The sequence below is a fragment of the Ciconia boyciana genome, chromosome 1 (assembly GCF_034638445.1).
Source record: "Ciconia boyciana chromosome 1, ASM3463844v1, whole genome shotgun sequence".
In the NCBI taxonomy this organism is placed as follows: Eukaryota; Metazoa; Chordata; class Aves; order Ciconiiformes; family Ciconiidae; genus Ciconia; species Ciconia boyciana.
Window position 1 is genome coordinate 104,690,483 of NC_132934.1, and position 22,065 is coordinate 104,712,547.

General features: G+C 35.2%; 1 protein-coding gene across 2 annotated transcripts in view; it reads right to left on the minus strand.

Annotated features, from left to right (window-relative positions):
• CADM2 (cell adhesion molecule 2) overlaps nt 1–22,065 on the minus strand; it is a 691,281-nt gene that overhangs the window by 422,578 nt on the left and 246,638 nt on the right. The window contains exon 2 of one of the 2 annotated variants that reach the window (XM_072885992.1): nt 20,030–20,094. The exons of the other annotated variant lie outside the window; for it this stretch is intronic. The gene's annotated coding sequence lies outside the window, so the exon portion shown is untranslated. The remainder of the gene's footprint in view (nt 1–20,029; nt 20,095–22,065) is intronic. 2 annotated transcript variants of the gene reach the window in all.

Below are 22,065 nucleotides of genomic sequence, written 5' to 3' on the forward strand. Positions count from 1 at the left end.
ATGTACTAAAACTTCTGGAAAACAAGAATGCCTGACCACAAGAAGAAAGCATTGTTTGTAGTGAATATATATCAATATGCTGAAAAAACACTTAATTTTGCTAATTTTATCTGCCTCTGTGCCTCATGAATTAAAACTTGCATTATATAGTTAGACTGTCAAAGAAAACATGTAAAATCTCTAGTATCTTCGCATCTTTAAAGTAATCAGGGAATAATTTATTTCCATAATGGGGAAATGTGTTTGTTGAAATTGGGTAAATTTTAATGTGTGTGGATTTTTATGTGTCAGTTTTGAATGAAACTGTTTAATATACATAGTCACCAGAAAAACATAGCTTGAGTATCATAGTAGCTATAATTTGCATTTGTATTATTTAAAGGTAACAAAAGCAGAGTCAAAATTTACCACTTTTATCTCGATTCAATCTCATACAAAAATAAACACAATTAAAATAGAAAGAGATACACTTTTTCTGCATTCTCAAGTGCAAAAGGCAAAACACAAAGTAGCCTTTCAAACATTACTGAATTTCCCTGAAGGTCCAGAGGTTTATATACCTCCCAAGCATGCAAAAAAATGTGCAGCCAATACAAACCCACCACACACTTCCCATGGAGTGATCCTTTAAGCTAAGATTCACAGCAGATTATAAATACCCAGCCCAGTGTAAAACACAACCAGAATGAATGAGAGAGAAATAGAAAGATAGAAAGAAGGAGAGAGAAAGAATGATAACAAGAACATGAGAGACACAGAGAAAGAGAGACAGGAAGGAGGAGAGATAAAAAGAGACAGAGAGAGAGGAAGGAAAGAAAGGCAAGAAGGAGAAAGAAAGAAAGGAAGAAAGAGAGAAAAAGAATGTGCTGGTTTTTGCTGGGGTAGAGTTAATTTTCTTCACAGTAGCTAGTATGGGGCTATGTTTTGGAATTGTGCTGGATACAGCGTTGATAACACAGGGATGTTTTTGTTACTGCTGAGCAGTGCTTGCACAGAGTCAAGGCCTTTTCTGCTTCTCACCCCACCCCACCAGCGAGGAGGCTGGGGGGGCACAAGAAGCTGGGAGGGGACACAGCTGGGACAGCTGACCCCAGCTGACCAAAGGGCTATTCCATACCATATGGCATCATGCTCAGTATATAAAGCTGGGGGGAGAAGAAGAAAGGGGGGAACGTTTGGAGTGATGGTGTTTGTCTTCCCAAGTAACCGTTACATGTGCTGGAGCCCTGCTTTCCTGGAGATGGCTGAACACCTGCCTGCCCATGGGAAGGAGTGAATTAGTTCCTTGTTTTGCTTTGCTTGTGTGCGCAGCTTCTGCTTTCCCTATGAAACTGTCTTTATCTCAACCCACGAGTTTTCTCACTTTTACTCTTCTGATTCTCTCCCCCATCCCACCAGGGGGGAGTGAGCGAGCAGCTGCGTGGTGCTTAGTTGCCGGCTGGGCTTAAGCCACAACAGAGGGAAAGAAAGGAAAAAAGAAGGAAAGAAGGAAAGAGAAAAATAAAGAGAGAAAAAGACTACAAAGAGAAGTGGAAAATAGCTTGTGTATCCACAAGAATCTCATGACTACATTAGAACTAATGGAAGCTTGCCAAGACTGGCACAAAATTAGTAATGTTATCTTCTTCCCAGTAGTGGTAGCCACCACAAGTAAAAGGTGACAAGAACTGGAAGACTTCCCAGAATTTCATTTTCTCAGGAAATCACTCAGCAGATAATTCTATTAAATTCCAAAATGTTGGATAAGAAAAATATAATCCCAAGTTCAAATTGCATGTCTGCATAGACTGTGCAAGGTGATTCTTTTTTTAAATAGGGCAACACAGAAAAAGAAAAATGGCTTAAGCGCCTGAGAACAGTCATTAAGGGTCTCGAGAGACAGAGGGGGAAATCTAGCAAATCTTGAGTCCAGCATTCTCTTCTGAACCTTATATTGCTTTTCCTATTTAGAGGTAATTTGTTTAAACATGCACAGTGAGGTTAACATCCAGCTAAAGGATGCAGCTTCTTATTAGAAACGTACCAAATGGCTTATTAATGAATGCAATATAATAGGAAACTCCTTAATATGTGATACTAACAGAAAATCAATTACATTTGTGAGTCGTAACAAATCTCATAGTTTAACTGCAAGATGTAATACTCTAGAAGGACTCTGCTGAATTTATTTTACCACTTGGTTCTAATTTTAACAGGTGGAAACCATTCAAATGGAATTTAGTGTTAACTAATTATAATTCCTCTATCTATTTATCTTTATATATTTGTGCCTGTAAGGTGCTTGGGAACTCTTTAGTAAGTAACAATGAATGTGAATACAAAGTATAAATACTGAGTAAAAGCAAGTCATGCTTCCATTGGTAGCAATAAGGTCTGCTATGAGGTCGGGCAGTGATCCTTACCCATAAGGTGACATGGGCTACTTGCAATGCTATATTTATAGGTTATATTTTGTGATAAAATAGAAGTTAGAAGACGAAGTTCCTTAGTCGTTTCTGAGTTCAAGACTATTTCTCAAAGAACAGCCAAATGTCTGTGTTTGTATCAGGGGACAGGTGGGAGAAGGAATTAATTTTTCTACATCAAGACATAGAAGCATCTCTACTAACCAGTGTTAGATACTCAAACAACCCAAAATATTAGAATTCTATAATACAGTTTAAAAAAAAAAAAGCCATAATAGAAACTCCAAAAGCCAAAAACTTCTGCCTTAACATTCTAGGAAGAAAACATAAATGAAAACACAATGTGCAGACTTACAGTAGAAGCTAGTGGTTTCTTTTTTCCAAAAAGAGAACTATTGTCTTTAAAACAAAAATCTATTTCCTCTTACCTCCCACAAAAACTGACTCATTTTTAGTTGAATGTCATTTCATTCACTCCCAAGACTTCTTGAATAAATTCATTATACAATCCTAATATATAAAAATAGTCCTATAAATAACCACGTCTCTGAAAGTATAAGAGATAGAAAGCCTGATGAAGATCTGAAAAGTTTTTTTATCCTACCACGATAACTATATTGGAATTTAGCATTAAGTTAAAGAGGTGTTACCTTTAGAAAAATCCACAAAGAAATTCCAAAGTAAGAAACTATTAATAAATAACTCAAGTCATTGGTTTTGAATTTTGCAAGTCCTCCTATCCAAGCATACCAAAATATTTCATGAATAATAATGAATTGACTCTAAAATCATCCTGTGAGCTAATTCTGTGTAATGACTTACATGAACAAGTACTTTTGTTTTAATTTAGAGTTAAAGGAATAGAGCTTCATCAATATTCTTGAATTATAAAATGGCATCACTGAGGAAGGGAGAGCAGTTGGATAAGGGAGAGTAGACAATGAAACAAAGTTACGTTTTCATGTGACAAAACAATAGAAAAGAAAAAAAATAAGAAAAAAATCATATGGAGATTTATTATATGTTCAATATCACACACATATGCATACATGTACCGTAAAATATATCTCTGAAAGAAAATTTGCATGTTTCTATAATCACACAAGAGTGTATCAAATTAAATGCAAACAAACTGTTATGACTTAGAACTGAGAGGAATACTTCACATTTTCCTGAATTCAAAACTTTGTCTAACTTTAAACCATTAGATTTAAAAGCAAGAGGGTATTTAAATATTTGCAGTTACTACAATGTATTAAAATATAATCAAAACAGGAAATACTAAATAAATGGCTTTAAGAAGTGAAAGGTAATATGACGATCATTACATATTTAGGTTAAATAGATGTAGAGTGGTATATATTAGTTGTCCAGAAAGAAAAGCCAAAGAAATCTGGAGGAAGGGGGGAATTAACCTTTTCCACACCAATACAGGGCAAAATTCTTAGTCATTTTCCTACATATGATAACTATAATACCAGAGTTGTGCTGTGTACTGCAAGTTGGTTTGAATTTTTAATAACAACGTATTGATAAATAGATGAGCCAGTAAAACAGCTCATGGTTTCTCATTTTTTAAAGACCAATCTGTGCCAAAAAGCACTGAAAGAGAAGCTGGCAAATTAATATCTTATTTTCTAAATAATGCATAAATCATTTTACACAGTGCTATATACAGAGCACAAAGACTGTAAAAAGGTTTCCTTGAGCAAGTTTTGATAAAAGCATCTAGTCAACTCAAGTTCTGGTCAATTATACAGGAAAACTAATGAGGAAAAAGTATTTTTAGCAATTAATAGATTTAAGTTTTTAAAGTACATAAATGTTTTTACAGTAATATGTTTTCTAAATAGAAAGTATCCCTATAATCCACAGTAAATGGACAGGCTATTTTTTCAAAAACAGTATACAGTTATGAATGGATAACTTGATTTTGTTTTTTAATCATGGTAAGAAAATGCCTCCCTTAAATCCTGTTTAAAAATTTGATTTTAGGCCTCATAAATGAAAATATTGATTTGCAAAGTCACTAGGGAAGCAGACGTTTTGAGGACTGTTCTGAACAAAACATTAACGATGTTTTTTAGCCTAAAATAACTTAACAACAAAATATAACAACAAAAATAATTAACAACAAAATAACTTATATAGTCTTTGCCTCTAGTGACCCCCCCCACCAAATGCATGAAGGAGAATACTGCACATTTCTATTTCCCCTTGTTACAGAAAAGATGATATTTGATAGCACAATTGGTTCTTTAGAGTTTTATGTTCTTGAAAGTGTAAGACTGATAGGATTTACTCTTTAAACATGTACTTTTTCTGGACGTTTTGCCTTTTATGCTTTATTGTTGCAAAATGTGTATTCATGAGGGGGGTTTGTGTAAATAAAATCATTAACACAGGTACAGAGAGTACTAAATTTATTTTAAAAAATAGGTGTTTCAATACTGAAACTTAGAAGAGTTGATATGGAAATTATTTATCCACCTCAGTATATCCTAAAACTAAATCCTAACACAGAAAAGAGGTAAAAAATATTCTTCCTCCCTCCATGACCCAAAGAATGGAAACATGGCACATAAATGAAAACCAGTAATTTCTATAATAATATCTTCCTAGAAAATAGAGAAATCAGAATATTGTAATTTGCAAAGGTTAAATTAGCACAGAAATGCAGCCTTTAATATAAAGAATTCAAAAGGTCCCACTGACGTTAATTCAATACTTCCTAATAATCTTGCTCTTCACTATTCAAGAATGGAAAAGTTTGGAAAAGCTAGTGTAAATCACTTGATTTTACACCAAAACCAGACAAACAAAAAAGCGGCATTTACTGGAAAATTAAATGATGAAACTTTCTAGAGTATTTATAAAAAGATCACCATTATGGAGGATCTGGGACACTGGAAACTTAGAAATCTCTGATATCAAGTACTGTGAGGTACATTTTCTGAAGACAGAAAAGAAACATACAGTAACGAAAACGCCAGTGTTGCTGTTTTGCTGTATCCACTGCCAATACTGACTTCCCAAAATACTCTTCAGAGCAGTGAGTTGTTGGATAACGTAGAGCTCAGAAAAAATATATTCCATCATTCCTTGCACATGTAAATCCATTTCTTAAAAACTGCAAGGGCTGGAGCAAGGCTTATTGCACATATAAAATAAACACCTGAAACATTGCCAAACGTGCTTTAAGAAATATCTTCCTGTCTTAATAAAAACCAATAACTTTGAGGATCAAATAATATCCTTAGTGTGTGTGGCACTTGGGGTTTATCATCGGGGGTGGGGGAGAGGAGGAAATAATTTAAGAGTGAAATGATAAATCACTCTTAAGCAACATAAGTTGGTTTCAAAGCTGACTTCTGCTGGGCAGAGAAAAGTTTTCAGTTTAATTCTTTCTAATCACTTGCCTTAGTTAATACTGTTTCCTGACCCTTTACCATCAAAAATTGGAAAAAACAAGTCATCTTGCTGCCAGTGAGTAAAACACACTGTGCACAGCAGAATACCAATTCAGCCTGCAAAGCTGGTTCCATTCCCATTTGTTGTCTTTTTCTGTTGAAGTACATCATTAATGAAGACTACAGAAAAGCGCAGTAATTTGTTTTTCATGTTAACCTCTTCAGCTCACTACTATGCACAGCAAGACAGACTGCAGCACTACTGGAATGCTGGCATCAAAACTACCCCGTTTCCTTCAGGTCTGCTCACTTTAACAAAAAAATGCTATGCAGACAACCGATAAAGGTCATAATTTTGTCCAAATAATTGATAATAGAATCTACTCTCATTACAGTTTACTGGGAGCTCATATAGGATTAGAATTTAAAGAAAATGTATTCACTGAAAGCTTCCCACAGCTGGCATCTCTGTTTAGCATTGTAACAATCTGAAACCTAGGGTTAGGCTACAAAGACTGATTCATTTACTTTGTTGGAGACACAATTTTAAATTCACTTTATTCACTCACTTAAATTCACTCTTCCATAATGGTTAAAAATGTTGTGTATTAATTACCCAGGTAGAACTTATTATACATATTGCCTCAGTCCTGAAGGAGCTGATAATGCCTTCCCCCTGTTTAACACATAGCATTATGTTTACTTTTCAATTTACCTAATAAATCCATTTTCCAAATCCCTTAAGTAGCAGCACAACTCTGAATTGCCTTTGAAAAGCAGAAGCTCACTTAGCGTTATCATTCCTTGATATTTCTGAAATAATCAAGAGCACTCCTGGGAATCCTCTCAATAGTATTTATCTTATTTTTTCCTTTAGGTTGAAAAGTCGTTCGGGTTGATTTCTTCTTGAGCTGAATTCTTTCAGGCTCCTCCATCAAGCAGTGGCTGTTTCTGGAGAACTCCAAAGCCTGAGCTGGGAACTGACCTGCATCAAATGTATCAGCTACTCCAAGACCCATCAAACCATCAGCGAGCCCTCCCTTGTCACAGCTGACAGAGCTGTGGAACAAGGTTTCCTTCCTATCATTGCCACAGCCTTTCTGCAACCTGAGGAAGGAGATGGACTTTACTGGCCTCACAGTCTGAGATGGTCTGGTTTTGAAAACTGAATTTCTTCAGCGACAAGAGGATTTTCTTGTGTCAGCGCCAGGGGTTGGGGGGTGTGCATGTTTGTGAAGGTAAAGATGGAAAGGTTGGTGGTGTGAAGGGGAAACATCAACTCTAAAAATCAGATCGTGGAACTATTATCAGGCTAAGAACCACCTTGGTCCAGAGGAAAAAAAAAAAGTAATCAACAGGGGCTTTATGAGAGACATCTTTCTACCCTCCACCAGACAGGTGGAGTAGATGGGAGAGAAGCCTCTGCCCCTCATGCCCAAATAACATTTCTGCTTGTGATGATTCCCTCAGCTACAGACACAATCTACTTTGTAAACAACAATAAAGCTCAGGAAGACCTGCTGCAAGCATAAACCCTATGAAATAATCTCTGTGGGGTTCTCCAAATAATTTTGCGGACCACAGTTGTAACTCCATACTATGAAGACATGAGGTCCTGATGCAAACTGAAGCCAGAATAAATTCGTTCAGTTTGGGACTACACATCCTTGGCATCAGTGCTTCAAAGGCCAAAGTGACAGAGGGAGTACCGATAAGTATGTTGGTGATGATAAGCATATATTCTTTTAAAATAAGGTAAGACTTAAAGTAACAGTTTATGAAAATTAGATACAAGGCTAAAAATGGCCCTGTTCATCAATCTGAAAACTAGTAAGATCAGAAGAGAGCCATGAGGCAGAAAGGTTTGCCTAAGCTTCTCTATTATTTCTCTAGAAAGAAGCGCAACTAGTTTTTGTTAGTGCTACAACATGAAAATGGAAGGCATTTTAAAGAAATATAAATATGTTTTTTCTGTACTCTGTGGAATGCATACTCCATATAATTAAAAAAAAAAAAAAAAAGAGGGGGGCACATTTTCCTAAGCCTTTATATACATATACAGCCTTGCATAATAGCTCGTGGGCTATTAGTACTAAGTTGACTAAAGATGCTAAGCAGGGATAGAATATGCATTTTTGAAATATAAATCATCCAGAGATGAATAGTCTCTGGCTTTCCCTTGGGTTTGTATGCTTTGTTGGTTGTCTGTCTCAGTGGCTTCCCGGGATTGATGCACAGACAACCCACCGCTCTTCTATGCTTCTCCAGACTTGCATATGAACTTTCTAAAAATGCATTTTTGAAGGTGTCAGAGACAGTAATTTACTCTCCCCATTTTTCCATTCTGCATGAGGAATCTATTATGTTTTCTACTCAAATGTTTTCTGTTTCAATAGGCAGAAGTGATCATTTAGCAGAGAATTTATTCTGAAGTAATCTGAAAAATATTCCAGTATATAAAATAAAATAAAACCAAATCAAAGTAAAATAAAATACCTGCAAGAGACACTTGAAAATTGAAGCTCCTGCACCTGGTTACTAAGCAGAGTGAAGGCTTGTGTAGGAAAAACTTAAGAGTGAAACATTTTCCTGGAATCTGCCTGCTTGGGCAGGAAGGAGAGAAATACAGGGGGACATTAATGGCTACACATAGGACAATGTGAAAACACTTTCTGCAGAAACATTACATTTGAAGTTAAAATAGAAAATAAAAATGCTTACTAGATGAATGGTAAATGGTGCAAAGCAGTAATTAAAGAATAAAAAAATACAGCTTTCTATTATTTTTTTTCCTGTTCACTGTTATAATTACTCTCTATAGTTAGCTGGTTAATTAACTTCCCTTGTTATTTGACTGGACATGATGAATGAAGAATCATCAAAACTATCAGAGGATATCGGGACAAAAATAGTACCCAAAATGATGCACGTACACTCCGTCTCTCACATGGAGACATACATTTTCACCTAGACACACAAACACATACATTCCTTCACACCCAAGGAAGCACAAGGAATCATTTAGTGTTACTTGGCTTATTCTTAAACAAATTAGAAAATTCATAATGCATGTACTGAGTAGTGTTGCTTCAAACCAGACTTAAGCCTTATTTCTCTCTTCTGAAAATAATAAAATACTAGGGAAGGACACAGTAAGTTCTTATTTAACATGAAAACTTAAAATTATTACAAGAAGAAATACCAGCTTTCCAGTGAATGCTATTTCATCAATATTTTAATGTAATATAAAGGGAAAAGTTGAAGAATATTTTAATTTTACATGAGAAACAAATGACAGTTGTAAGAAGAAGGAGAACAATGTCTCAGAAGAAAAAGTTTTAGGGGAAAAAAAGCCCAAACTTTCATATGAATTATGCTTTGTGAACTGAAAAACAGATTTAGAATAGTAAGTAATATATTACCTGTAAAGGGGGGGTAACACATTACAAAAGTCTGAAAAAAGAATAGCTGGATTGCAGTAGAACCTCTCTTATAGGAGACAGATAGTACTCAATATTTAAAATATGACTGCCTTCAAATATTTGTCCAAATCCAATTCCAGGTCATCAAGCAACCATAATTCATGTACCTACCTTTGCAATAGCCCTATTTTCATGTGTTGAAAAACTGCTCTGACAGTCAGCTATCTACTTTTTGTTTATTGCTCTTGCTCCACTACAGCTAATTCAGATGATGTGTCACTTCTCATGTAAATATATACTTTTCATGTCTTAACTGCCAGGTACATTTATAATGCTTTCTAGGACATCAGAAGTATTAGGTAATACGAAAATATTATTCAGCCTATCTCTCACTTGCAAAAACAATAGTTTGGTTTTCACACTGTCAATTAATGAATGAACAACGTAATTTAGGCAACACGAAAATTGCCTGCAAAACTCAAATTTGTAAAGTGGATTATGACTGTTTGAAAAGCTGTATCTTCATGGAGATATTCTTGAACTGCTGTCTGATAGTACAAAGGCACATCTTAGGACTGATCCCACATTTGCAAATGAATAAGTCATCCCCATCACAGGGAGCAATATTATCTGCTCATTCAATTTTGGTATACTGTTTGGTATGCCTTTCTGTACTGATAGTACTGTTTTCCATTGCGTGTTTTCCTTTATCAACATAGCTCAGTCTATAGCCCTGTTTTCTGAGAAATGCAAAGACATCACACCCTTTTTTTTAAATTAACTCTGGGACTACATAGAAGTGAATGTTAGAATGACATGTTAAAAGCAGTACTCATGAAAAACACACAAAACGTTATTAAATATTCTGGGAATTAAATTGGAGAGAATTCAATAAAGGCTCTCTCCTCATTCAATGACTTACAACTTTTAAAAGTTTATAATTAATAATAATAATAACAACAACAACAACAACAACAACAAAAGGGAGCCAGGACACAGTTGTTGAGTTATTCTGGGTGTGGTTCTGTTGCCCAAACATAGGCGTCCCATGCTGAAACACAGGTGTCCTGTGCTGTACCAGAGACTCGGGGGTATCTTGCCCGCTCTCCAGCTATTAATCCAGACAGTCTCAGGCCTCCAACAGGTCTTGTGTCACGTCCGTCAACCCTGCGCAGATCTCTTGGCTACATTAAGGCATCTTACATGGCATTAGATACCTACCTTTAAGCAACTGAATGAAGTTTAAATAAATGCTGCAAAATAAAGTTCTGTAACCATATTTTTTTTATTTTCTGGAGGACCATATAAACATTTACTGTCTACTCCTCTTAAAAAGCAGATTGTTCTGTATTTAAACATACTGTCTATAATTTTACCTCCTGAACTATAAAGGTTACTTTGTTGTTTGATTTTGACCAACAACAATATTCTTAATTGCCAATATATTTTGTAGTGTGAAAAATCTTTTTCTAAGACTCTTGCAATTAGGAATAATTTGTTGTCAAAGGAGGCTTTCTGCTTGATCCAACTCCTTATGCACTATTTCTTATTTCCTAAATTGGAGGTTGGATGAGGAGGATTTTTCTGTTTTCAAACTGTTGTCTAACAACAGACAACACTGATAGAAAATATTCATCTTAGGTTCAATTTAATATAGTAATATGTGCACAGATTCTTTATAAAAAAAAAAAAAAAAAAAAAAAAAGATCAGAGGTGAAATGAAGCCTTGTTTGCCATACAGAAAAAGAGAACCAAAAAACATTGCAATTCTTCAAAGTGCTAGATCTTATCCAAATCAAGAGAGGAGTAAAAGGGAATTACTTGCCTCTTCAGCAAGGATTTATTTCTCACTTGACTTGGTCAAAATACAGATGGGGAAGAGAACAAGATCCTGAACTGATGTACATTCTTTTAGCTCCACCAAAGTAAAAAGAATAAACAGATTTCACAGCATCTGAGGATTAGCCCTTAAGAGATCAAAACTTAAGAGATTTTTATCCCTAAAAAAAAAATTACTTAATACCTCTAAAATCTGTACTATTGGAGTTCCTACTCATAAGACAGATGGTCTGAATGTAGTAACACATTAAGCACTGGTGTGAAAGAACTTCTTTCTTGCAGCAAGCTGATTTGTCTCCTGGTACCGAAACAGTTACACTGAGACAAACCAATTAATCAGAAAACTTATTTTGCTTTGGGGGTGATACCTCTCCAGTTGTTACTCTGCTTCCAGGAACTTTACAGCTGGTTGAGAAGACATGCAAATTCTCCAGTAGAACTGCACTGTAAACATTTTTTAATCTTTTGTGCAGGGCTACACAGACTAAATTACCAAATAAAGTGTTGCTTGTATTGGGATGAAATAACTTACATCACATAAAATAATCCTTTTTTCACAGGGAAATTTGCAAGGAGTCTGAGGCTTAACAGCTGTATCATAAATTCCCACTGAAGATAGAAGTTGTACTGCTATGGCACATAAACCCATTCACATTCACTACATTATTTCCAATGGGAAATATCCATGAGCCACGAAATGACTCTAACCATTTTTAGTGTAGCTCTTGTATAAAATTATCATAGAATAAGTTCTGAAAATATGTACAGGGGTTTTTTTTTGTTGTTTTTACTTGTTTTTTTACTATTTCAGATATCTTTCTTTTTCTTGATTATTTTCTTTTACTGTAGCTTTCTCTTTCCTGCAGTAATTCATAAATTCTCAGGCAAGCATACTTTCAGCTGAATGATCTAAATTGAGACCAGCATCACCAATTCAGTGGTGGCTGTAGAGAGAGGCAGGGTCTGCTGAAGAAAGCCCAAGATAAACTAATAAGGACAGCAAGAGAAGGATTGCCTTAAGCAGATTTTTTTTCCCTTTCCCACATGATCATAAGTTGCTGAGGCTCTAGTTTACTCCTGACCCAAATGCAGAGATCAATAAGTGATTAGATTGCTCCAGGGCAGTGGGTGGTTTATTTCCCCACTAAAAGTAAACCCAGGTTAGCAGACTGCTGGTCCATAGAGGATGTAGCACTTCAGTCATGTGGGCTGGAGGGGTAAAGCAAGCAGCCTGTGTGTGCCTTTAAGAAATTTTATTTGAACCCTATCATTTTTGCTGTGGCTAAGAAAGAAAGATGCAGAGAAAAATCAGGGATTTTTACTCCTAATCATTTGCTGTTTTCCTGTTAAAAAGGTTTTGGGTTTGGTTCTGGTTTTGGGTTTTTTTTTCCTTTCCTTTTAATGAAGTTCGACCTCTTCCATTTTTAAACTAACCTGTGTGTCTTTATCACAATATCTCCTAAAAATCTGATATGCTTTAGGTGCATTCATATTTTGAGACCAGTGAAGTTAGTATATACAAGTACTGGCAAATAAAAGTTTAAATTTTAAAAATTAAAGTTGAAAGTTTGTACTTTGTTTGTTTGGAGAGGTTGGGAGTGGTGAATAGAATACATTGACTAAATAGTTATTATAGAAATTTTATTAAAAGTAATTCTGTGAACATTTATGCTCTCTAGAAATAAAGATACTCTAATTGTGGGGCTTAGAGAAGAAGGCTCCATTTTAAATGTCAGCTGTCTGATAGAGTTTTCTCTGCCATGATATCATAGGAGAAAACGCAAAGCAAGCCAAACTCGGGAAGGAGGTCTTTGAGCTGTGACTAAAGATGTCCCCAGACCCTAAGCAGTAGGCTCCAAATGCGGGCACCCAGACAACACGCCTGTTTCACTCCATGGTTCAGTTTTGTAATGAACGTATGCCATCTTCTCATGAAGAGTTCAAAGCTTTATAGATAAAATATACAGAGATATGAGGCAAGCCACCTAAAAGGGGAGGGGTAAGGGCAAAACCAGGAGCAGGAAGCGCTGGCAGCAGCCACCCACACGCATTGTGCACGCATTGTGCGTGCAAGCAGCAGCAGCACTCGTGCCTCTGACTGCTCTGGGGGGCCGTGGTTTGCCACCAGGGCGAAGCTGAGCCCTGCAAGATCACCGTTTTTGATAGCAGCTAGCCATGGATCTCAGTGTGGCTGTATTGCCAGTTGACAGTACTGTCTCAGTATTTCTTTCAAAAAACGGTGGGGTTTTTTCCCAACTCAGTGTCCATCTTCTAGTTTGAGGCACATGACTTGCGCTTGTAATGCCTCAGTCTGGCTGTGCTCTACTGTGTAAATGCCGAAAACGTGAGATGAGACTCAGACTGACACACAGATGCCTCTTTTCTTAATTATTCTATAAAATAATTTCTTCTCCTCTAAGAGAAGTCAACCAAAAGTCTTCATCAGACACCTTTTCCTGATGCTGTTACATAGAACAGGTTGGTTCCAAAGAGCATTTATGAAATTCGTGAAGCTGTCTCTTGAAGTACGAAATGCTTTAATGTATGAAATCTACTTTTAGGTGATTTTTGAGAACGCTCAATATAAACAAAACTCCTTGGTCCCATTATGATCTGCTTCCCTTCTAAAAATTTATTGTTTTAAAAAACATAGTCTTATGTTTTTCAGGTTTGCTAATTTTTTGCAAAATTTAGGTTTGCTTTCTTCGTTTGGCATCTCTTCAATAGTAAACTGTTACACAGTTTACTGTAATACTACAAAAAGTTCAAAATCAGCTGTTTTAAAATTCTGTCAAATACATCAGGAGTGCGATGAAGAACTTTTCTTGAACGTAAACGGAGATATTAAAAAGTTTATAAACATTTAAATAATTTTTTGAAGTCCAGTAGATTGCTAAACAATAAACAATTATGACTAAAGTCAGAGCTGGATTAAAGAATAGGTTAAACAAAATCTATTTTTCAAAGCTTACAGTTAAACCAGATGACTGGTTAGTTTCTTTGTCCTCATTTCTTTGCACAGCCATGGCAAGTCATGGCTGTGCAAATAAGAAAACTCATGTACTTCATTATGACATAAAAACCTAAAATGCATGAAGAAAGGAGAAGAAACATCAAAAAATACAAACACAAATCCTGAAATCTACTTGAAGGGTTGGCATCCTTGATGTTCTATGTGTGTCATGTCCTAATGTTTTTAACGCAGGGTTTTTTGGTTTTGTTGTTTGTTGTTTTTTTTTTAAAGTCACAAACAAAACATGTTTTCTTTAATTTCCAATATAGTGCAAAATTCAATTCAATGTAAACCAATGCAAACTCAGTTTAAGATCTGAAATCAAGTTTTTATCTTTCTCATTTCTGCATTCTTTCCATTAACAAAGACTCTGAACTGGAATACAGTTACCAGCTGCTGATCATGCATAAGCCAGAAAATAATATAATTCATTCTCCTGAATAGAAAGTGTTCAACTTTCAGAAATGGAAATGTATAAAGCAGTAAGATTCTACCTTAGATTTTACAGAATTTTGCTTCCTAATATGTAATAAAAACAAAACAAAAATCCCTTAATGTAACAGTAAGTATAATCTAGTCCTGTTAATAGATTATTATTAGTGATCCTGACTCAGAAACTCTAGAATTTAAATAGAGGTTGTATTTATATTTTACAATCCTTTGGTCATTAGAAGCTAAGAGAATTCAAAAAGAAGGTTTTCTGCCTTTCGATGTTTATACTGCCTACGAAGAAATTATTCAGACCTTAAAATTTACAAGAAAATTACAGTTTGTCCTGAAGCTCCCAAATGTGACAAAGTTTATCTGGTTGTGGGAGAGCAAGATATGATTTCCCTGTCATCAGTTTACCTTCTGTCTTTAAAAAAAATAAAAGTTCTCAAGGTGGAGAAATTTATTTTCAGAGGTCAAAATAAAACCCATACAACTAAAACAGTCCAAAGCAAAATTAATTTTGGAATGGACCATATAATACAAAATGGTATGCATTTTTCCTCTGCTGCTCGAACACAGGTGATTTTGTCACTGTCCCCAGCCCCCCGCAAACACTACACCTCAGCTCACTACGATAAAGCATTCAGTGCAATTCCTCTGAAGAAAAATGAGAAAACCTGCCCTGTCTATGGTAATGGGACTACCTATGCCATTTTTTTGCCAATGTTGATTACTTTCTTCTAATAAGTAGTTTATGTGAATGACATAACTACAGACAGAATCACTTTCTTATCTGTAGTATAATTTGTATAGATTTTACACCTTGCACATTAAGGATTTTGATAGGCCAAAGTAGATACTCCATTCTATTTTGCTAAAATGTGGACAACACAACCCTATACACCGTATTGTTTCAGTCTCAATATGGTGCTGCTGGCCTCAATAATTGGCTATAAATTTGCCCAGGACTGACAAAATACTCCACTATACAAGCAACAATGCTGTTGTACTGCGGAGAAAATTCCATTGCTGTGCTCCCATATCTTCTTTCCAGACATTAGGTCAGAAGATGACAAAGCAGGATGGCGGGATATCAATATCAGTTAAAGCTCCTGAATGTCAGAGTATTCAGTTATTCACTTAAGGGTAGAAAAATCTCCTGACAGCAATTCATTTAAACTGTTAGTAGAAAATACACAGGGGTTTCTAGCTGATAACATTTACTATTTTCTGTCAAATTAAGAGAAAATTATAATCTTATGCCAGCTGTAAATAATAGCATCCAGGTAATCAAACTGGTGTTAATAGGATAAGAAAGCAAAAAGTAAAAAACAAATATAATTACAAACAAGCAAAAAAACAAACAAACAACCAAAACAAAGGCACCCTGAAATTTAGATAAATGTTTGATGTTTTAAATAAATATCTATGACAATGTGACAGTACACTTAATAATCATCATTCACAATTATATAAAAGGAAGGTAAATGTTTGCCAGAATGTATGACCTTGAAAAAAGATTGCACTGAAAATCTTTAACTTAACTAATACAAGAGATCAAACTAAACTACTTTTAACCTACTTTCTTGATTTATTAGAAAGGAACATGGGAAAAGGGACTAAAAAATATTAACCAATCAAAAAAGTTCTATTTTACAAAGCTAAGTTCAGCAGCAGATTGTTTTGACAGCTATACTGCATTTCTATTTGAGAAAATGTTCTTAACTAGCAGTTTCGCTGGTTAAGTAGTATTTGATGACTATTACTGATTCACATAGATTATGACAGAATTGATCAGAAATAAGTGACTTACATTTACTACATTATTCTTTAGAGTCCTCATGTACCTTTAAAGAATTGTTAAAACATATTTTAGAATATTTTTTCTTTTTTTTCTCAAACTAAGATGAAAATTTAACTTAAGCTGAAAAAGTTATGATTTGTATCAACACCCCTCTAAAATTCTATCTCCAGGTTAAATAGGCAAAAATTCTCTGCAAGCCTCAAGTTCAAGTCAGATGATTTCCTATTATCCTCAGCTGCTCACATTTAATGCAACAAGAACAACATAGTTCACATACTGTTTACATGAAAGTTTAAATAGAAATGGCTAATAATATATAAATATATGCATGTCTATTTTGATTTAGCAAGAAAACACTGTCTTCAGATAAGATGGAAGAGCAAAATAATTTCAGGATAATTTCCTGACTTCCATTTCAACTTTTGCATTAAAAAGTAGGAAAATGGGGTTTTTTTGCCTCCTTTGGCATTTTGTTTTGTTTTGGTTTTTAAGAGACTGACATATAATACAGCAAAAAGGAACAGCATACATACTGATTTTGAGGGCAAAAGACTGCTTTATAATTTCATTCCAAGTACTCTATGTGAAAATACAGCATTAATAATAAATGCTTTCTAAAGGCTATAGAGATGTTATCCACACAATAAAACTGTGAAGATGAATCTTAACTCTACAGCAGGAAAAGAAATACATAAACCCCATGCTTGTACAGAGGCACAGAGTTAAGAGGGAGCAAATATTCTAAAGATAGGAAACAAGGTAATGTTAGCATTAGAAAATGAAATAAGCATCTGAAGCTTTATATTTTTTGTAACAGCATAAAGGCCAGATGATGTCAAAGCAAGAGGATTTACAAGGTTCAAAGAGACCAGTGTCCACAGAAGTTGGTATTAGTCAGAAATTAAAATAAACTAATTATTTTTTCTTATTTAAAACACCTTATTTAAAATAAGATTAATTTAGCTATTAATTCAATCAGCTACAATTTTCACATTGGTATGAAAATAAAATTGTATTTTCTTCATCAGCAATATTCCTAAATTATTTTCATTCAAATATCTGTAACATTCTGGCTTATTCTCAGAGATTAACTATATATGTAAGAAAAGAGCTGAAAAAAGTTGACAGCCTGAATTTCTTAAGATGTACAGCAAATTAATAATCACTTTAGAGGAACTGTGCTTTTTCCAGTGCTTCCTCTTAAAACCAATAACATGTTAAAGCAGTACTGAGAAACAGGACAAGGACGCAGACTAAAGAGGGTATGAATGACTCAATCAATATGAAGTATCAAGCAAGTCTAGTAAGAAAAAGGGTACTGTACTAAACATGCAGTGCCACTTATACCAGTAGTCTTTATCTTAAAATATATAGTCTTTATCTGAAATTGCAATGCTGAAATCATGTCTCCTAACACATCTTTATATTATGCAATGCATTTTTCAGCATGGACACATTTCATGGGTTGAACTCTTTTCTTTGCCCTAGACAAACACCCATTTGAAACTGATTTACAACTCCCTTTACTGTTGGCAAAACACAGTTTCTTCACAAAGATCACATCTCGAGGGATTGAGATTGATTGTTTCACACAATATACGGTGACAAAAAGATTTACAGTTTGGATCAGAGCTACTACTACAGGCATAGGCGTCGGGTGGTATTACTTCAAAGACGGTGCGCATTTTAAGATGAATTGGGCCCTAACGATGACCTCTGCTGAGCTACCAGGCTTAAAGTGTAAAGTTGCAATTTGTTCTGACATTGTTTCATTGCCATAGTCTGGCTCTTCATTTCATATATTTAATAAAAAGCTGATAGACATTTTATATCAGAGACTTCAGCATTTTATTGAGAAAAATATGCTTCTGTGACCAAATAAGCATAAAATATAGAGGAGTAAACCTTGCACAGCACAAACACAAAGACAAAATCCAAAACTATGGATTTTGTTTCTATTGTTTTCCTTCCAAAAATGAACAAGAAAAGTAATAGGGGTCAAATGATTACTTTTGTACTTCAAAAAGCCACCAGTTCATTTTATAAAGAGAAATATATAAAAAGGAGTTTGAGTGCTACAGGATTATCTCAGAATCCTGCAATTTTATTTCTGTGTCATACCCTACCTTTCTTTTGACAGAACCGTAAAAGGAACAGGACTAGTGTGCTTCTTTTGGAGACTTCAGCCAGAAATCAGGCAAATCAAACTGATCTATGCTTTTCTTTTTTTTTTTTTTTTATTTTTAAAAATGTAGAAATATATCCTTTTTTCTGATCCTCACCCATAATGGCTAAAGAAGTAATTCTTTCTCTTCAATCATTCCTCATCAGTCCTGGGCCAACATTTAATAATTCATTTATACTTCAGAGACATGTTGAGACTGCTAATTAGGTAAGAGATGGATTTTATGCATAATAACTTGATGTGCGTCTATGCCAGACAGATGTGTACAGAGTTATAGTATTTGCACCTTTAAAACTGTCATATGCTCTAGCAGTTTCTGCTTAGATAGATAGAATTAAATTAAATAAATACAGAATAAAATAAATAAAGCCTTTTCTTTTTCACAAGCTTTCAAATCAATTTATTTGAGATTGCTTAGAAAGCCATTGAAGGCAAACAGACATGTTTAAAAGCATTTAATGATTTTCAAAAGAAAGATTTGTTCAAAATATATTAATTATAAATGACATTTCTAGTTAACATATACAACTAAAATATAGTTATGTCAGATATGCTCAAAATAGTTTATTTAAAATTCTTTATTGAAAAAAAAATTATGATAGAACTTTAGGAAGTAATTTCAAATAATAGATGAGAATAGGTTATGATTTTTCTTTGGACTGGTGTAGTTTCTCTCCTGTAACTATTTTACTCCCAAGTGGGCATCACCACACTGCATTGGATAGTTGAATCACTTTCAGAGTGCACTTTTCAAATGTTCATAGCCTGCCTCTTTCCATAACCAAATTCTTTGGGGACTGAATGCTTCAAACACATTTTGTTCTCATGCATGCCTGTTTAGAAAGAACCACCCTCTTCTCACTTTTAATTAATTTTATACTCCCATATTCTTGTATTTTTTTGTTTTAACATTAAGCCTTCTTCTCCTGTCAAATATCCACGCACCGTTTCAAGAGAAACATGCATTTTCATGTATAGCAGCTGTCTTAACAACTGCCAGAAAGACGAATCAGAATCAGTGTGATTGTCTTGCCTTTTTAAAATATTTTAGCTTTTCTGTAAGTATTTATATCATGATTATAATGCATTTTGAATGAACACAGCTTTTCAAATAATCTTTTCCCTTATCTTTCATTTGTTTTCGGCATTGATAGGCATAATCAATAATTCATCAATTTGTGAATTCGTAAGTATGTCTCTTGTAATGTATTATTTTCAAAGTTTTATTTTTCTGACATAATGAAATGAATTCCTATCACACTAACTAGCATATCTGAATGTTTTCCTGCTCTCAGTTTCAAAGCACCATATGCGTAACGTAAGGGTCTCTTTGAATGAGCTGTTAGGAGTAGACTTCCAAGAAAGACCAGAAAAGATTACCAATTATAAGCAAAATATTAAAGCTATTTCCTTAAAACTAGCATGTCAGAAGAATTTTTGGTCAGCTAAGTGGAAGTTCTGAACAAAAGCATGACAAATATTTTGCAGAAATAATCAAATTCCATAAATGAAGCATTACCTTTCTTTGACTTCTTCCTGGTTCAGCACAGCAAGAACAACCAGCTCAAAATGTCCTCAGCTAAACTATTGTAAAAGCAAAGAAAGCAAAATCCATAAGGAGTGCAATTGTTGCACAGAATTACGCTTCTACCTTTGAAGAAAACAAAAACAAGTCCATAAATTAATTGTTTCCAAAAAGCCCAGGCATGGTGTGTGCCAAGGCCAGCAGCATGGCAGAAACGCTGCAAGCATAGCATGCGGAGAGCCTGGTGGCAGCTCAGGTTCCCAGCCACCTTCCAGCACTACAGCGACTGGGAGGACAATAAGCTTACAGGATTAAAAGTTTGCCGTGCCAGAGCTTCCAGGGTGTACTCAAGACCACCATGCAGGGGGGAAGGATGCTTGTACAGCAGAGGAGAAAGCTGAAGACGATGCATCCCAAACGGGAAAAGGAGTCAGAGCTGTTGTGTCAGGGGAGGGTGGAATGCTTCACACAGCCAGTGGCAGCGTGAATCCTATCTCGCTCTCTAAATTTCCTCTGGTAACAGAACAAGCCTTCATCCCCATCAGCTAGAGAGTCAAAGTAAATTGTGGCGGCAATCACGCTAACTATCATGTTTTCTTTTGATATAAAGGAAGACATTCTCTTTTATGTCCTGAATGGGGGACATGCTACCGTCACATGGAGTCACAGTGAAAGCAACAGGACTTCAGACAGGAAGAACTGTATGCCTTCATGTAGTCTTGTAGGATCTATCTTTACACACTTACACAAACTTTGATTTAAAACTTTATTTACACTTTCCTATGATACGAAATGTCACAGTGATGGGGAATCTAAAGAAGAGAAAAATCAAATAAAATGTAACAGTGTTTATGGTCATCTTAATCAAATGTGTATTAACTCACATGATCGGAGACAGTTAAGGATACTGGGGTATGTACTTATGTTTTAACACTATTTTTCTGTTTCTAAATTCTTTCACGTTTAGAAATACTTTGGGACAGTTTTTGCCTCATTTCTTCTATTTAGCTCCATGCCCCCCCCAACTAATGAACGAAGTTCAGTGTTTCAGTCTCACATCTTCTGAAAAAGTTAAAGGAATAGAATATTGACGTATGCAGTCATTACTGGCAACGAAACCTTCCCGTAAACACAGTCCCTAGAGACTAATGGAGGCCTCTGGGTTTCAGAGTACCCTGCTTAACAGCACTGCTCTAATTACAGAAGGCTGCTGATAACTTCTGCCCTCAGCCACTGATGAAGTGACACAGTGATGAAGCAGGAGGGAAAGAAACCACAGTCCGATTCAAAACTGTAATTCAATTCTGAGGTCCTGAGGTTCAAAGAATCTTTGCATTACTGTTGCAATGTTCTGGGTGAGTTAAAGAGAAAGCATTCTGCAGTGGTTTACAAATTTCTGAACTCATAAAACTGCAGGGTCTTTCTGAACTTCTGTAGTTCACATGAACTAGACTTCAGAAGAATGGAGGATGGATAGCAATGTCAGATTCAGCTCATCTAAGAATTCTGCACTGTTTTTCTTTTCAAGGAAACTGGAGGCATAGAAACAAGAAATCATGAAAAACAGTCTACCTGCTTTTCAGGTTCAATGTTCTTATGATCTACTTCCAGATGCATACCTAGCAATAGCTGTTATTATTTTTAAAGGTCCTAAAAGTGTACTCCGCAATCACAGCTTATACAATGAGACATGCTTCGAAAAATCTTATGTCCTGTGCTAAGCAGCTGTCATGAAACAAAGCTTCCCATTACTTCTTTTGACATTCGTTTCAACAGCAAATCTTGACACTACGTTTTCTTCTTTGCCCCAGAACTAGATTATTGCAATTTGTTCTACCTGTTGAATTGCTGTTCTTAACTGATTCCTTTAAATCACCCAGTCAGTCAGAGGTGGTCCCTCTCACAAAAGAATTCCAAATATTGTAGCTCAGAATGTTGACTATACCAAAGTCTACACATCTCTTCATAAAAGCTAGACTTACCTAAGCCTTTCCTTCTTGTTTTTAATCCTAATGGTTGGTACTTTGTAA